The sequence below is a fragment of the Chionomys nivalis genome, chromosome 20, assembly GCF_950005125.1.
Source record: "Chionomys nivalis chromosome 20, mChiNiv1.1, whole genome shotgun sequence".
NCBI classification, from domain to species: Eukaryota; Metazoa; Chordata; class Mammalia; order Rodentia; family Cricetidae; genus Chionomys; species Chionomys nivalis.
This window is the reverse complement of record NC_080105.1, coordinates 1074331-1091820: the sequence shown is the minus strand read 5'-3', so window position 1 is coordinate 1091820 and position 17490 is coordinate 1074331. Positions and strand designations below refer to the sequence as shown.

At 41.9% G+C, this 17490-nt stretch overlaps 1 pseudogene; it reads left to right on the top strand.

Annotated features, from left to right (window-relative positions):
* LOC130863117 (vomeronasal type-2 receptor 116-like) overlaps window positions 1-16763 on the top strand; it is a 63518-nt pseudogene extending 46755 nt beyond the window's left edge.
* Window positions 16764-17490: the final 727 nt, after the last annotated feature.

The window sequence follows — 17490 nt, the reverse complement described above, 5'->3', positions numbered from 1 at the left end:
CTTTATTTGTGTAGGTATACCCATGATAACCATGACTTCTAATAAATGAGTGATTATTGAATCAGCTTTTTCTGAACTTAAAGCAGTTGCCCAAAGAAAGCCTGAATAAGTGTCAATGGTGTGATGAACATATTTTAATTTGCCAAATTATGCAAAGTGGAACACATCCATCTGCCAGATTTCATTCCTTTGAGTGCCCTTTGGATTAGCCCCTGCAGGCAGTGGGGTTTGGTTATAGAAAGAGCAAGTAGGGCATTTCTTTACAATCTCCTTAGCTTGTTGCCATGTAATAGAACTCTTTCTTCAAACTTTTGCTATTAACATGATGTTTTTTATGAAATTCAGAGGCTTGTAGCACACTACCAATCCATAATTGATCAATTTCTGCATTCCCTTGTGCTAGAGGACCTGGCAGACCCATATGCGATCAGATGTGTGTTATGTACATAGGGCAAAGCCTGTTCCTGATCAAATCTTGTACCTGGAGAAACAATGAGGTTAGTTCTGTATCATCAGGTATAAATTCAGCAGTTTCAATATGTAAAATACTCTTTCTGTGTATTGTGAATCAGTAACTGTTGTAATATGAGCGGTGGGGCTGTGTTCTACCACCCGGCTGCCCGCACGACTAGCTTATGCCCCGAAATAATTACACGGAAACTGTATTTTTTTAATCCCTGCCTGGCCCATTAGTTCCAGCCTCTTATTGACTAGCTCTTACATATTGATCTAACCCATTTCTAATATTCTGTGTAGTACCACGAGCTGGCTTACCAGGAAAGATCTTAACCTGCGTCTGTCTGGAGTGGGAGAATCATGGCGACTCCTCGACTCTGCTTCTTTCTCCCAGCATTCTGTTCTGTTTACTCCACCCACCTAAGGGCTGGCCTATAAATGGGCCAAGGCAGTTTCTTTATTAAATGAAATTAATTCCTCCATCATTTCCCCTTTTTTGTTTAAACAAAAAGAAAGGCTTTAACTTTAACATAGTAAAATGACATATAACAAAACGGTTATCAAGCAAGAATTACAGTTACAATATTTATATCTATTTTATCTTTTATCATAACTAAGGAAAACATAACTAAGGAAAACTATAACTGTAACTAACCATTCTTCAACTCCATCAAAGACTCCAGAAGGATATAATATTACCTAAGTAAACAAGAAATAAGAAACTTCAAACTTTAGAAATGACAGAGACATCTCACTGCCTGGACAGTCACCCATAGTTCTTTTGTACCATTGGGGCATCCATCTTCGGCCTACAGGCCCATAGTATCCAGCAGACACATTTTCATGAAGCAGGAAATTCCAAAGACAGTTCAGTCACTATCTGCTGTGTCCTGCAGAATGTCTCACAGACTCTTTCATGAGTCAGGAACCCCGAAAGATCATCTCACCTTTAGGCAAGTTCAGCAGTCCTCTCTCTGCGGGTTCTTTGTGTCCAGTTTATGCAACAGTCCAGGCATGAGCAGTTTCATGCCCAAATGGCTATCAAACTCCTTAAGGAGCCTCTTCAGTGCCCATCTTCCTCTTGAAGTAGATTGGTGCTGCCAGGAGCAGACGTGTCTCATTGTCATGAAAAGCCCTAAGTTATTAAAATATTTTAAATGCCATGTTCTGTAGTCTTTGAAAGATATGAAGAATGCCTATCTAATTGAAATATATCTCTATAGCTGAAATATATCTATGCACATCTAGAAAATCTAACTAACATGACTAAAAGCTTGGCAATTATCGATGATTATCCATTAACAACCTATATACATTACATTTTTAAATGAACTATACAATCACAATACCTTAATCAAGATTAGAAATATGCATATACATATAACAAAATTGACCTTCAAATCCACACCAAAGCAAATTATTCATATCTGTATCATATCCCCCTTTAAATGTAAAAGAACATTTATAAACAATATTTGGGAATATGGGCGCAGTTTTTCTCTCCAAACTGCTTCCTGCTGAATGGGGGCGCTGTTATTCAGGTCTTTCATGGTATAACCTGTGTGATAGGTTCCTCTCAGTCGGCAGTTGAGCAAAGTAATTTTTTGAAGGTGTTCACAGCAATCCTTCAGGAGGACGTGGTCCATCATACCATATTGAAATAGAAGCAATCCAAAGAGTCTCATCCTCTGTGAAAACAAAAGAAGAAACTCTTTTCCAAAGTATCATATCCTTAGATCCAAATTCTGAAGTCAAAGTATTTTGAAAATATCTATCTTGTATTAGTTCAGCAGCATTTATAAACAAACATCTTTTAGCATCTGTTGCTCCTTCCTCAGCATTGAAACAATTCAAAGAGAGCATAATAGCATACAGTATCAAGATTCTCTGTGTATTTTCTATCTTTGTGCAGCTTTATTTTAACTCTATTTTGTTTATTTTTACTTTTGTTTTATATTCTCTGTATATATTTGTCCTGGAATAACTCTGTAGACCAGACTGTCCTTGAACTCTCAGAGATCCTTCTGTCTCTGCCTTCCAGGCATTGGGATTAAAGGCGTGTGCTACCACACCTTGAAGTCACAGAGGTCAATCTCCCTCTGTCTCCTAAGTGTTGGGATTAAAGATGTGTACTACCACAGCCAACTACTTTCTTACTTTCTGTCTTTTAGCCTGCATATATATTTTACACACTGTAAATCATTTAGAAATTTTCTTTTGTTTTGTTTTTGAGTCTCTCTTTACTGCGTCTCTCTCTTTTTTTATCTGACCACATGAGCCTTCAAATTACTGAGCAATATATGGGTAGGATTAAAGCCGTGGCTTTGACGGCTGGATCTAGCACATTCCTTAGCTTTCCAGCCTCATGGCGGAGAAACCAGCTGTCGCCATGTTTATCACCACAACTCTGTGGCGTTTCAAGGTCCTTGCCAGCAAACAAGCTACAACACTCAAATGCTCTCTCTGTAGCTGACCTCCTGCCTCAGAGTCAGAGTTTGCCCTGGCAGGACAGACCAGAATGCCAGCATTTTAAAACAGCACAACTTTTTTCCTGCTACGGCTGAAAACAAACAAGCATGCAGTCAGCTTTTATCAATACCATTTAAGTATTTAGTAGCAGGACCTCTTCAAAGAGCAACAAGGTTTGCAGCTAAAGCTAAGTCAGGAAGCCTCTCTTAGATGAGAGCATTTGCTTGCCTCTGGCAAGCAGAGCAGACCCGAAAAATTGTTGCTACCAAGAAAACATGCTTTACTCTATTCTTTTCCAAGCTTTCTCAGGCTTTCTGTAGATTCAGTGCCCCATGTCTGGGCGCCATTCTGTTGTAATATGAGCAGCGGGGCTGTGTTCCACCACCCGGCTGCCCGCACGACTAGCTTATGCCCCGAAATAATTACACGGAAACTGTATTTTTTTAATCCCTGCCTGGCCCATTAGTTCCAGCCTCTTATTGACTAGCTCTTACATATTGATCTAACCCATTTCTAATATTCTGTGTAGTACCACGAGCTGGCTTACCAGGAAAGATCTTAACCTGCGTCTGTCTGGAGTGGGAGAATCATGGCGACTCCTCGACTCGGCTTCTTTCTCCCAGCATTCTGTTTTGTTTACTCCACCCACCTAAGGGCTGGCCTATAAATGGGCCAAGGCAGTTTCTTTATTAAATGAAAGTAATTCCTCCATCAAGTAACTATATTAATAGGTTCTTTAAAATCCCTTAGCACCATAAGAATGGCATATAATTCTGCCTTCTGGACAGAATCATAAGGACTTTGTTCCACCTTACCCAAGTCTTCTGATTTGTAGCCTGCCTTCCCTGATTTATTGGCATCAGTATAGAATGTACGGGCTCCAGTTATTGGAGCATCACGGACGATTCGAGGAAGGATCCAAGAAGTTCTCTTTATGAAGTTAAGCCTCTTGCTTTTTGGATAGTTGTTATTAATGTCTCCCAAAAAATTAGCACAAGCTCTTTGCCATGGTTCATTATCTTCCCATAATTTCTTTAGTTCATCAGCAGTGAAAGGCACTATAATTTCTGCTGGGTCTATACCTGCTAGTTGACGAAGTCTCAACTTGCCTTTAATAATTAACTCAGACACTTTTTCCACATAAGTTTTCAGTTTCTTACTTGATTTATGTGGTAAAAAGATCCACTGCAAGATAATATCATCTCTCTGCATTAAAATTCCTGTAGGAGAAATTTTTGATGGTAGTATGATGAGAATATAATCGCGCTCTGGATTCACCCTGTCCACATGTGCCTGTTGTAATTTTTTTTCAATCTTTGTCAGTTCCTTTTCTGCTTCAGCTGTTAATTATTTGGGACTGTTTAAGTCTTTATCACCATCCAAGGTTTTGTTCAAATAAATTATTAGAACAGGTGTTATGCCAATAGCTGGTCATAGACTGGAAATGTCTCCTAACAGTCTTTGAAAGTCATTGAGAGGCCGTAGGCAATCTCTCCTAATTTGTGCCTTTTGTGTCTTAATTTTTTACAAACCTATTTTATAACCTAAATAATTAACAGAATCTGCCTTCTGAATCTTTTCAGGAGCAATTTCCAATCCCCATTTTGGTAAAAGTATCTTTATTTCTTCAAACAGTCTGTTTAAGGTATCCATGTTTGAATCGGATAACAAAATGTCATCCATGTAATGGTATACTATAGATTTGGGAAATTTCTTGCGTATTATTTGCAATGGTTGGTTCACAAAATATTGGCACAGGGAGGGGCTATTTAACATACCCTGGGGGAGGACGGCCCAGTGGTACCTCTTTGAAGGTTGAGAATTGTTATAAGTAGGCACTGTGAAGGCAAATTTTTCTCTATCTTCTTTTTGTAAAGGTATAGTGAAAAAACAATCCTTTAAATCAATAACTATGAGAGGCCATTCTTTTCGTAATAAAGAGGGCAAAGGAATTCCAGACTGCAGAGGGCCCATAGGTTGAATAATCTTGTTGATGGCCCTGAGATCTGTCACCATTCTCCATTTACCTGATTTTTTCTTAACCACAAATACAGGAGAATTCCAAGGGCTGGTAGATTCTTCTATATGTCCAGCATCTAATTGTTCTTGTACCAGGGGTTCTACAGCCTGTAACTTTTCCTCAGCTAAAGGTCATTGCTTTGTGCATATTGGTTTCTCAGTCAACCATTTTAAAGGCAAGGCTGTTGGTGTCTCTGAAAGGACACCAATTGCTTGTTCTTGTAAAGACTGAATGGCCGGTTTTCTCCATTTGTAATATCTTTTAATATTAATCTCAGAAATATAGGCTCTAGAAGTAACAGGAATGTTAATTTGGGTATTCCATTGTTGTAATAGGTCACAACCCGATAAATTCATTGAAATATTGGCTACATATTGCCTTAATTTTCCTATTTGTCACTCTGGCCCTATACATTCAACCCATCTTGTGCTCTGCCTTACTCGCGATAGGGTTCTAATTCCCAGGAGCTGAACATTTACATTCTGAAGAGGCCAATACGGATGCCAAGATTCCGGGGTAATGATACTTACATCAGCACCTGTGTCCAGCAGGCCAGTAATAAAAATGCCATTTACACACTCAGTTTAAGTCTTTGATTATTTATAGAAGTTTACCAAAACACACGTAACTTATCTTTTTGATCATTATTGCTTGTAACAGTAGGCATGGGGCTACCTAATTGTCCTGACGAGGCATGTTCTCTGCAGAAACTGGAAATGACTGAACCATGTTTTCCATGGGGGCCTGTGAGGCCCCCCCTCTCATGTTTCCCATCTGTGTCAGGTTGCCTTGTCTATCTCTTGTAGACCTGCACTCATTCGTCCAATGTCTGCCCTTTCCACATCTTCTACATAAACCTGAAGGCTGAGTCCTCCTATTTCTGTTATTTCTAGAAGATGCATTCTTATTATTTCTGAAAATCCATTGTCTACATTTCCTTTTCATATTACACATTTTGCCACAATTAAAACATTTGGTATTTTGGTGTCCCCTTTTACCATTGGAAATTGCCTCTTCTACCCATGCTTCAGTGCCATAATCAATTGTATCAACATTCAGTGTATGCAAAGACCCATTCTTCCAAGGACGCTGATCTGAGCTTTAAAGGCCCCAAAATCCTTTTGCATTCCACATTTGCATTTTTATAAGCCACAGACTCAATCAGTATACACCTTGCTTCTGGTTCAGATATCCCTATTTGTACAGCCTTAGTTAGTCTTTGTAAAAAGTCACTAAAGGGTTCTCTTTGACCCTGTTTAACTATGACAAATGATTCCATTCTCTGTCCTGGGTCTTGTTCCCTGTCCCAAACCCTTAAGCCTGCTGTAGTACACATGGAGAGTGTGTTTTCATCCAAATTAGCTTGTTCCTGAGGGTCGGAAAAGAGCCCTTCACCTAGAATTTTATCTAGGGAAATGTCAATTCCCTTCACTTCTTCCTGCTGTTCTAAAAGTCTAGCCTCTTGCCTGAATAGGCATTTCCATTTCAATTGCGGTCCACTTTCAAGTACCGCAGAGCTCAGCTGGAGCCAGTCTGAGGGGGTTGCTCTACTTGTAGTGGCCCAAGATTTTAGCATCTCTTTAACAAAAGAGGCATGCATCCCAAAAGTCATGACAGCCTGTTTAATTTCTTTGAGATCATTCATATGAACAGGCTCCCATGTATCTTCCTTGATGACCCTAGGGTTTCTGGAACCAATCACCTTCTCTGTTGTTATTACTGGAAAGGCAGATAGAGCTGTAGGTAGAGCTTTGTGGAAATTGTCCCAGAGAGATTTACCCACAGATGTAGTTAAAATTTGCCTTTCTACCCTTTGCTCTTCTTCATCAGAATTATGATATTCCTCAATCTTTTCAATTCTATTCACCATTGCCTTTGCAATGTCTGAATCTCCTGTCCAGAATTACGTTCCAAAGCCTTCAATGAGGATTCTAAATTATGAAGTTTGTCCATTAGAGATAACATCTCATCTTTGGACATAATTTTTATAGCATAAACCATGCCTTCTTGTATTGACAATCTTTCCGCCAACCTGTCATAAGCTTTAGACAAAATCCAATGGTCACATTCAGCAGTTTTGATTCGCTCAGTTAATGTTTCAGTTCCTCCAGAAAGGGACTGAAGCTTAAGATCCAAATCAACTGTTCCCTCTTTCATAATAATGAATTTCTCCTTAATATCAGCCACTAATGTTTCAGTTCCTACAGAAAGGGACTGAAGCTTACAATCCAAATCAGCTGTTCCCTCTTCCATAGTAATGAATTTCTCCTTAACATCAGACTGTACCTTTTTTAAGTTTTGCTCGGTTGATCGAGTCATGTTAAACAAAGATCTGTTCTCTTCTTGGAGAACTTCAAACTGATTCTTGAGAAGATTGTTGTCATTCTCAATTGTTTTTAAGTGTTCAATCTCTGCCTTAAGAATCCTGGATTCGTCTCATAAAGACTTTATCATATTTCTGTTATCAAACCATTTAGTGCCAATGAAAACTACGAATCCCAGAAGGATCCATAGATGTGGGGTGATAGACACCTTTTGTAAAATATCCCACATGGTACAATTAAAAAAAAACTGTTAAATTCTTGAATGGTAACGTGTTCAGACATTTTATTTATAAAAGAAAATTTTTTACCTGCAATGACTGGTTCCTGCCAGTGGTGGTCTCTGTGGTTTTGGAGCCTGTCCTGGAACTAGCTCTTGTAGACCAGGCTGGTCTCGAACTCACAGAGATCCGCCTGCCTCTGCCTCCCTCAGCAAATCCTACCGGCGTGCACCACCACAACCAGCAAGCAGGCGGGGCAGAATGGGCCTCTGTGGCCAAGTGTATCTCGGACTCGGCACTGGGGCCCTAGTCACGAACTAAAAAACGATACCCGGAGATCAGACCTTTGTCTGTTGCGGGGTTGGTGAAGATCTTCTCCCAGTAAGTGGGTTGCCTTTTTGTCTTAGTGACAGTGTCCCTTGCTTTACAGAAGCATCTCAGTCTCAGGAGGTCCCATTTATTCAATGATGCCCTTAATGTCTGTGCTGCTGGGGTTGTACGTAGGAAGTGTTCTCCTGTGCCCATGTGTTGTAGAGTACTTCTCACTTTATCTTCTATCAGGTTCATTGTGTTTGGACTGATATTGAGGTCTTTAATCCATTTGGACTTGAGTTTTGAGCATGGTGATAGATATGGATCTATTTTCATTCTTCTACAGGCTGACATCCAGTTTTGCCAGCACCATTTGTTAAAGATGCTCTCTTTTTTCCATTGTATACTCTTAGCTCCTTTATCAAAAATCAGGTGTTCATATGTTTGTGGGTTAAAGCTAGGGTCTTCTATTCGATTCCATTGGTCGACTTCTCTGTTTCTATGCCAATACCAAGCTGTTTTCAATACTGTAGCTCTATAATAGAGTTTGAAGTCAGGGATGGTAATGCCTCCAGACAGTTCTTTATTGTATAAGATTGTTTTGTCTATCCTGGGTTTTTTTGTTTTTCCATATAAAGTTGATTATTGTCTTTTCCAGATCTGTGAAGAATTTTGATGGGATTTTGATGGGGATTGCATTGAGTCTATAGATTGCTTAAGAAAGTAGACCATAAAGGGCTAATCAACCCAATTAAAAAATGGGGCACTGCGCTGAACAGAGAATTCTCAACAGAAAAAGTTCAAATGGCCAAAAGACACTTAAGGTCATGCTAAATTTCCTTAGCAATCAGGGAAATGCAAATCAAGACAAGTTTAAGATACCATCTTACACCTGTCAGAATGGCTAAAATCAAAAACACCAATGATAGTCTTTGCTGGAGAGGTTGTGGAGAAAGGGGTACACTCATCCATTGCTGGTGGGAATGCAAACTTGTGCAACCACTTTGGAAAACAGTATGGTGGTTTCTCAGGAATTTCGGGATCCACCTACCCCTGGACCCAGCAATACCACTCTTGGGAATATACCCAAGAAATGCCCTATCATACAACAAAAGTATATGCTCAACTATGTTCATAGCAGCATTGTTTGTAATAGCCAGAACCTGGAAACAACCGAGATGCCCTTCAATGGAAGAATGGATGAAGAAAGTATGGAATATATACATATTGGAGTATTACTCAGCAGTAAAAAACAATGACTTCCTGAATTTTGCAGGCAAATGGACGGAAATAGAAAACACTATCCTGAGTGAGGTGAGCCAGACCCAAAAAGAGGAACATGGGATGTACTCACTCATATTTGGTTTCTAGCCATGAATAGGGGATGTTGAGCCTATTATGCGTGATCCTAGAGAAGCTAATTAAGAAGGTGAACCCAAAGAAAAACATTTAGGCGATGAAAGGAGACAGAGACAAAGACCCATATTGGAGCACCGGACCGAAATCTCAAGGTCCAAATCAAGAGCAGGAGACAGAGCACGAGCAAGGAACTCAGGACCGTGAGGGGTACACCCACACACCGAGACAATGAAGATGTTCTATCAGGAACTCACCAAGGCCAGCTGGCCTGGGTCTGAAAAAGCATGGAATAAAACCGGACTTGCTGAACATAATAGACAATAAGGACTACTGAGAACTCAAGCACAATGGCAATGGGTTTTTGATTCTACTGCACGTACTGGCTTTGTGGGAGCCTAAGCACTTTGGATGCTCACCTTACTAGACCTGGATGGAGCTGGGTGGTCCTTGGACTTCCCACAGGGCAGGGAACACAGATTACTCTTAGGGATATGAGGGAGGGGGACTTGATGGTGGAGTGGAGGGAAATAGGAGGTGGTGGCAGGGAGAAGGCAGAAATCTTTAATAAATAAATAAATTAATTTTAAAAATAAATTAAAAATAAATAAATAAATAAAAAACGGCACCCGGGAGTGTGCTGTGTTAGCTAGCTGGCTATGTGCTTGAATCAGGGGCAAAATAGCCCGACGTTGGATGCCAAAATGTAACGGCTAAACGAATGCAGACAGATTGTAAGAATATATACAGCTTTAATGGGGAAATAGACTTACAGAACCATTGTTCCTGCAGAGACCAGGAAAGCAGAAGCAAGCGCTGTGAGCACCCTTGCCAGATTTATAGGTAAACATTAGCCCGAGGCGAACACGCCCCCTAAGGGGCGGGACTTATCCCTACACTATTTGGCCTGTTGCTCAAACTTATTACTAACTAGTTCCTACTCTCAAATTTCTATTTATCTATGCATTGCTATATAGCTCATGGCTTTACGTAATAGTGAAGGGCATCTTGCTGCTTTGACAGTTTGGTGGCCTCTCCCAGACCCCATTCTTCTTCCTTGTAATTTCAGTTTGGCTTTCCTGCATAGCATTATTCTGTCCTGCTATTGAACAAAGCAGCTTCTTTATTAACCACTAGGAATAAAACATACTCACAGCATAAAGGAAGGATGTCCCATAGCACATGACCTCTAAGTAAATTTGGGGGTAGAAAGCACGAAATACTTAGTTGTTGAAATCTATGCCAAACCAAGACTGGTTCTTCATGCTACTCTTGGATTTCAGACAGGCATTCCTTTCACTGGGACACAGTGCCATAGAAAATCCTCTGGTTTCACTAATGGGATGCATAGTACAGGATAGTGTTCTGTCCTCTCAGAGTTCTTCAGGCTGGCATTTTGGTTGCATCTTTAGTATCTCTTTCAGCCTTCTGGAAGGCCGGTACAGCCAGTAGATGCCATCATCATGAGTTCATTTCTATTTCTTTAGCTGTGCATGTGGAACTTTGTGCTTGTAGATCAAGCACTCCTTAAGCCCAGATCATCAGAGCTGACAGTTTACCGCCAAGGAACGCCGCATCCACCTGAGTGTCTCTCTGCCATGCTCCTTTACTCTTTAGTTTTGACAGGGTCTCATGATCCTCTTCTCTCAGTTGCTCAAAAAATGGATTACATGTATGCACTACCATCCACCTTCTTTCTTTCCTAATTAAGTTTTGCTTTTCAGCAGTTTGTGATATTTTTTCTTGCCTAGCAAACAAGTGGAGTTGAGTTTGGTCTCCATAGCACATAATCCAGACAAGGAGAAAAACTGTAATCTCATGCTTTGAAAGTAGAAGGCAGAGGGTCAGAAGTTCAAGGTCACCTTCAACTACACAGTGAGTTTGAGACCAGCCTTGGCTAGAGACTTTGCCTCGAAGATTGCTTTTTTAATTAATAAATATTTTATTAGTAAATTTTATTCTTTTCTGGCTTTGTTTTGAGACATAGCCTTAAAAGGCCACCTTGGCCTTTAGCTTGCTATATATAGCTCAGCCTGGTCTGACCTCAAAATCTTTGCTCTCAGAATTCTGAATGTGGGTGCAGGAGATTACATGTGTTGGCCATCATGCCTAGCTGAACTTCTAGTTCTTGGTTCTAAGATCAAATCCAAAGACTATGACATGCTAGACAAGCACTCTAGCTAGCCTGAACCTGCTGCACCACTACTAGCCAGTTACACTAGATCATGTAAAGAAAATGAATTTCAAAGCTATGGGTTTTCCTCTGGGTTCCACTTTATTAACAATGCAGTTTTAAGATTTTAACCACCCATATTTTATGTCTAGCAATAGTTCAACAGCTCACATTTTTCCAGACTATTTTCACCATTTCCCTTTCTCACAGACAGGACAGCCTGTTGAATATTCAAGTCCTCCCTCCACAAGGCTGGAAGACACCTCATGGAGCCAGCTTGTTACCTAGTGCCTAGTTGGTCTCGGTCAGTGCTGCTCTGCTGCTCATGAGATCTCAGGAGCAGCAATAACCCCACTGCTCTCAGTGAGTAGTCCCCTCCACAGGGTTTGCGCATGACTTGTTTCTGACTCTAAGGCTAGCATGGTGCCCCATACATTGGTTCTGCTTGTCTTGAACACGCAGAGTCTTCCTCTTCCCTGACAGGTTCTCCTGAGTGTTAAAACCTCCTCTAGACTGTTCATTTAGCTCTATTTGAAGATAACTGTCTTTTAATCGACATTTCCTCGTGGATAGAGTAGGGCCTTGGGGTCCCCTACCCTGAGGTTCTATAAGACATATATAATTGACTGGAGTAGAAGAACTTTGTGGTAGTGTAGCCTCCATTATGCTGCCCAAAGCTCTTTGGTAGTGAAGGTGTTTGTGAGCTGTCCATTCTGTTGGCAGTACTCTTCATGGTCTAAGTATGTTGCCCTGGATGTTTCCTGGAGCTGTAGCTAGCTGCCTTGAGTCATTTGCAATCCTACATGTGACCCCAATGAACTCACTGATTCACTGCCCAGATTGGGATAGAATCATTTCTTTAGTTTGTTGTTACCTTTTTCATCCAGGTGAAGGAAGGGTGAACAGATGCTTTTTCCCACCCTCCAAGGAAACGTCACAAGGACCTGAGAGTCAATATGTCTGGCTCTGCAGGCCAAGTGGTGTCTTCCTTAGATTGTTTAATGCCATCACAGTGGGCAGGCACTTGCAGAAAGTCAGTGAGTGAGTGTGTCTTACTTGGTTCACACTGTAGTTGCTAACTCCTGGTTCAACCCCTATCATGTACTTTCATCAGAAGTGAGTCACAGAAATGGAGCAAAAAAGCACACTTTACTAATGTACTTTATTAACTGTCTGTTACACCTAAAAAGCTAATCTACCACCTTACCACAGTTTTGGGCCAAAAATATTTTTAGTTAATATATGTCTATGACAGATACAAGACAGCCACCATCAATTTATCTTCATTCACCAGGAGTCTTAAATAAAGGAGTTCTACTCTTGTACTTCTCTGCAATCTCTTTGATATTTTCCAAGAGGTCTTCAGACACGCATCCTTCATACTCTCCGTCAGCTTTAGCAAGCTGTTCTTCAAGGTGTTTCTAATGGAAACAATTCACAACTCTTAATGTACAAACATGAATTTTGTTTCAAGTGTGACATTTACATACAAGAATGACATTTGTAAATTAATAAAAGAATGAGATGAAATGTTCAACATCCTTAGTCATCAGAGAAATGCAAATGAAAACAACTCTGAGACCCCATCTTACAACTGTAGGAATGGCCAAGATCAAAAACACTGGTGACAACTTATGCTGGAGAGGTTGTGGGGTAAAGGGAACACTCCTGCATTCCTGGTGGGAATGCAGCTGGTGCAACCCCTTTGGATGTCAGTGTGACAATTTCTCAGAAAATTAGGAAAGACCCTTCGTTAAGACCTAGTAATACCGCTTTGGGTGTATATCCAAAGGATGCTCAATCATGCCACAAGGACATGTGCTCATATGTTTGTAGCAGCTTCATTTGCCATAGAGAGAACCTAAACAACCTAAACTGAAACAACCTAAAGGCCCCTCGACCAAAGAATGCATAAAGAAATTGTGGCACATAAGACAAAAAGGCAGCCTACTGACTGGGAGAAGATTTTCACCAACCCGGCAACTGACAAAGGTCTGATCTCCAAAATATATAAAGAACTCAAGAAACTAGATTGTAAAAGGCTAATCGACCCAATTATAAAATGGGGCACTGAGCTGAACAGAGAATTCTCAACAGAAGAAGTTCAAATGGCCAAAAGACACTTAAGGTCATGCTCAACTTCCTTAGCGATTAGGGAAATGCAAATCAAGACAAGTTTAACATACCATCTTACACCTGTCAGAATGGCTAAAATCAAAAACACCAATGATAGTCTTTGCTGGAGAGGTTGTGGAGTAAAGGGTCCACTCATCCATTGCTGGTGGGAATGCAAACTTGTGCAACCACTTTGAAAAGCGGTATGAAGGTTTCTCAGGAAATTCGGGATCAACCTACCCCTGGACCTAGCAATACCACCCTTGGGAATATACCCAAGAGATGCCCTATCATACAACAAAAGTATATGCTCAACTATGTTCACAGCAGCATTGTTTGTAATAGCCAGAACCTGGAAACAACCGAGATGCCCTTCAATGAAAGAATGGATGAAGAAAGTATGGAATATATACATATTAGAGTACTACTCCACGGTAAAATACAGTGACTTGAATTTTGCATGCAAATGGAAGGGAAATAGAAAACACTATCCTGAGTGAGGTAAACTAGACCCAAAAAGAGGAACATGGGATGTACTCACTCATAATTGGCTTCTAGCCATTAATAAAGGACATTGAGCCTATAATTCGTGATCCTAGAGACGCTAAATGAGAAGGTGAACCCAAAGAAAAACATATCGTCATCCTCCTGGGTATTAACCTTCATCAGACAATGAAGGGAGACAGAGACAGAGACCCACATTGGAGCACCGGTCCAAAATCCCAAGGTCCAAATCAGGAGTAGAAGGAGAGAGAGCACAAGCAAGGAACTCAGGACCGCGAGGGGTGCACCCACATACTGGGACAATGGGGATGATCTATCGGGAACTCACCAAGGCCAGATGGGCTGGGTCTGAATAAGCATGGGATAAAACCGGACTCACTGAACATAGCAGACAATGAGGACTGCTGAGAAGTCAAGAACAATGGCACTGGGTTTTGATCCTACTGCACACACTGGCTTTGTGGGAGCCTAGGCAGTTTGCATGCTAACCTTACTAGACCTGGAAGGAGGTGGGAAGTCCTTGGAACCACAGGGCAGGGAACCCTGACTGCTCTTCGGGCTGATGAGGGAGGGGGACTTGATTGGAGGAGGGAGAGGGAAATGGGAGGTAGTGGCGGGGAGGAGGCAGAAATCTTTAATAAATAAATTAATTAATTAAAAAAAGTAAAAACAAAGTCACTCCCTCTTATGTTGCAAGATGAAACATATTAAAATATGACTTTCAAAAAAAAAAGAAAGAAAATGTGGTACATTTATATAATGGAGTACTGCACAGCAGAAAAAGATAACGACAGCTTGAATTTCACAGGGAAATGGATGGAGCTAGAAATTTTCAGTGAGGTAACCCAGACACAGAAAGACAACTATCATATGTACTCATAATAGGTGGTTTTTAAACATCAGCAAAGAAACCCAGCCTACAAACCACAATCCCAGAGAACTTAGACAACAATGAGGACACTAAGAGAGACTTACATAGATCTAATCTACATGGAAAGTAGAAAGTAGAAAAAGACTAGATCTCCAGAGTAAGTTGGGTGCATGGGGACCTTGGGGGAGGATTGAAGGTGGGAGGAAAGCGGCAGCGAAGGGAGCAGAGCCAATGACCAGGACTTTTGGACCTGGTGTCTGAGATGGAGATGATGAAAGTTATTGGCAAGCACAAGAATATTATCAAATTGTTGGGGGCCTGCACACAGGGTGGTAAGTACAGCAGGTGGGTGGACAGTTAGATCGGGACCCCTGAGTTACACACAACATCTCTGAGGTGTCTGTGCTTCCAGGACCATTGTATGTGCTGATGGAGTATTCCGCCAAGGGCAACCTCCGGGTGTTCCTGTGGGCACAAACGCCCCTAAGCATGGAATACTATGGTGCCTCCAGGCTGCCAGAAAAACAGCTTACCCACAAAGATCAAGTGTCTTGTGCCTATCAGGTGGCCCGAGGTATGGAGTACCTGGCTTCTCAGAAGGTGAGCAGAGCTGGGGCACAGGTGAGGTAGGGTCTTTCTGAGCAGAAGAGTGGATGTCAAGCTTGCTTAGGCTAGGGAGGTGTCAGTTTAGCACAGGTTCCTTTAATGCCTCCTCAGTGTATTCACAGAGACTTGGCTGCCAGAAACGTGTTGGTGACTGAGGACAATGTGATGAAGATTGCAGATTTTGGCCTGGCCCGTGATGTGGACAATCTGGAATACTACAAGAAGACTACAGATGTGAACCCCATTCCAGGATGGTTTGGGTGCAGTGCTCCACCGGGGGACACCTGACAGCCAACAACTCTCCCTCTGCCTACGGCCAGCTACCTGTGAAGTGGATGGCACCAGAGTCCCTGTTTGACAGAGTCTGCACCCACCAGATTGATGTGTATGTGTCCTAACATAGGATGGGGATAGCAAGACCCAAGTCACACCTATCACAGCCTTTAGGTTTCTGGCCCTCTCAGGCTATATTCTGTCTCCTCATCTGAGACAAAAGCATAGCCCTGCCATGCCTCTCATCCACACACCCCTCCTTTCCCATTGGTAACCTGTCCTGTTGTAAAACTGTTATAGTAATTGACCAGGAGTAACAGGCCTCTGCTCTCACTCCCATACAGGTGGTCCTTTGGAGTCCTGCTCTGGGAGATCTTTACACTGGGGGGCTCACCATATCCTGGCATCCCAGTGGAAGAGCGTTTCAAGCTATTGAAAGATGGCTACCGCATGCACAAGCCTGCCAACTGCACACAAGACCTGTGAGCAAAGCATTCCTTATTCACTCCTCTAACTAGTCACTGGGAGTGGCTGGTTTCCTACCAGGGCTCCTGGTAGCCTTGGGTGAGGTAGGGATGGACAACAGGCCAAGAAACCACAGCCATATTTGCCACAGGTATGGGATCATGCGGGAATGTTGGCATGCAGTGTCTTCACAGAGGCCCACCTTCAAGCTTCTGGTAGAGGGTTTAGATGGCATCCTCACTGTGACATCAATCCACGTAAGTACCACTCAATCCTGCCCTCTCTGCCTTCTCTGTTTCTTGTGCGGGCTGCTCCTCCAAGTTCCAGTAATGGGGTTGGCCTTCAAGGGCCAGCCTGAACATAGATGGACATGGAATCAAGGGGATGCATACTAACATAGTCCTATGACCTTTTCTACCAACAGGTATACCTGGAGCTATCAATGCCTTTTGAGCAGAGCTTGCCAGGTGATGAGGATACCAGGAGCCCCAGTTCCTTAGAGATAACTGTTCACCCACAACCTGCTACCCCCAACCCAACCCAGGAATTGGAGGACTCAGACATGAGGGGCCAAGAATCCCATAGATCAAGCCCCAGTTAATGTTTACGTATATAAAATGTATGGAGTCTTTACAAGCTGTATTTGCTGTAGGGTTAACACTTCTTATGTGACACTTCCTCGTTTTATAGTATTGACTATTATGTTTCAAACCTAGTAAGAAAAAGCAGTGAACTTACTCTTGTTATTTTTTTGTACTGTTACTGAGCCCTTGACTTTGGTGGCTGTCTCTTACCTATAAGCTAGCAGTGCCAGGACAGTCTCAGGGTAACTTTTCTTGGAGCCCAGCATGTGGTTTGTCAACCCACATTGGCAGAAGTAGTTTTGTTAATGCAAACAACTTACTTTCCAAAAAATAAAGAGATAATCAGTTCTTATTCGCACCTGTGCCACTTACCTTCCATTCTGGCATCTGAACAGCTACATCCTCACTCTTTGTGAGGACTGATTATGAGATTTGTCTCTGTGGGGGTGGAGATAATAACTGGTGAGGAATCTTAGCTGTTGACTAGTCCCTAGTGCAAAGTGCTGGACTCAGGCCCCAGGAGGACTAATTGTCTTACATTTTTCCTTCCCAGTGTGAGGGCAGATGGGCTTGGACATGCTTGTCTGTGACCCAAACTACCTCCCAGAACCTCAGGGTTACCAGTTTAGAGGTTCCAAAGAGAGGACTCAAGAGAGTTGGTGTCCATAGGAGGGCACCATGAGGGTGTGAAGGATGTACTCTGGGACTGCCTTGCCAGAGGAGGGATCCTATGAGAACACAAGA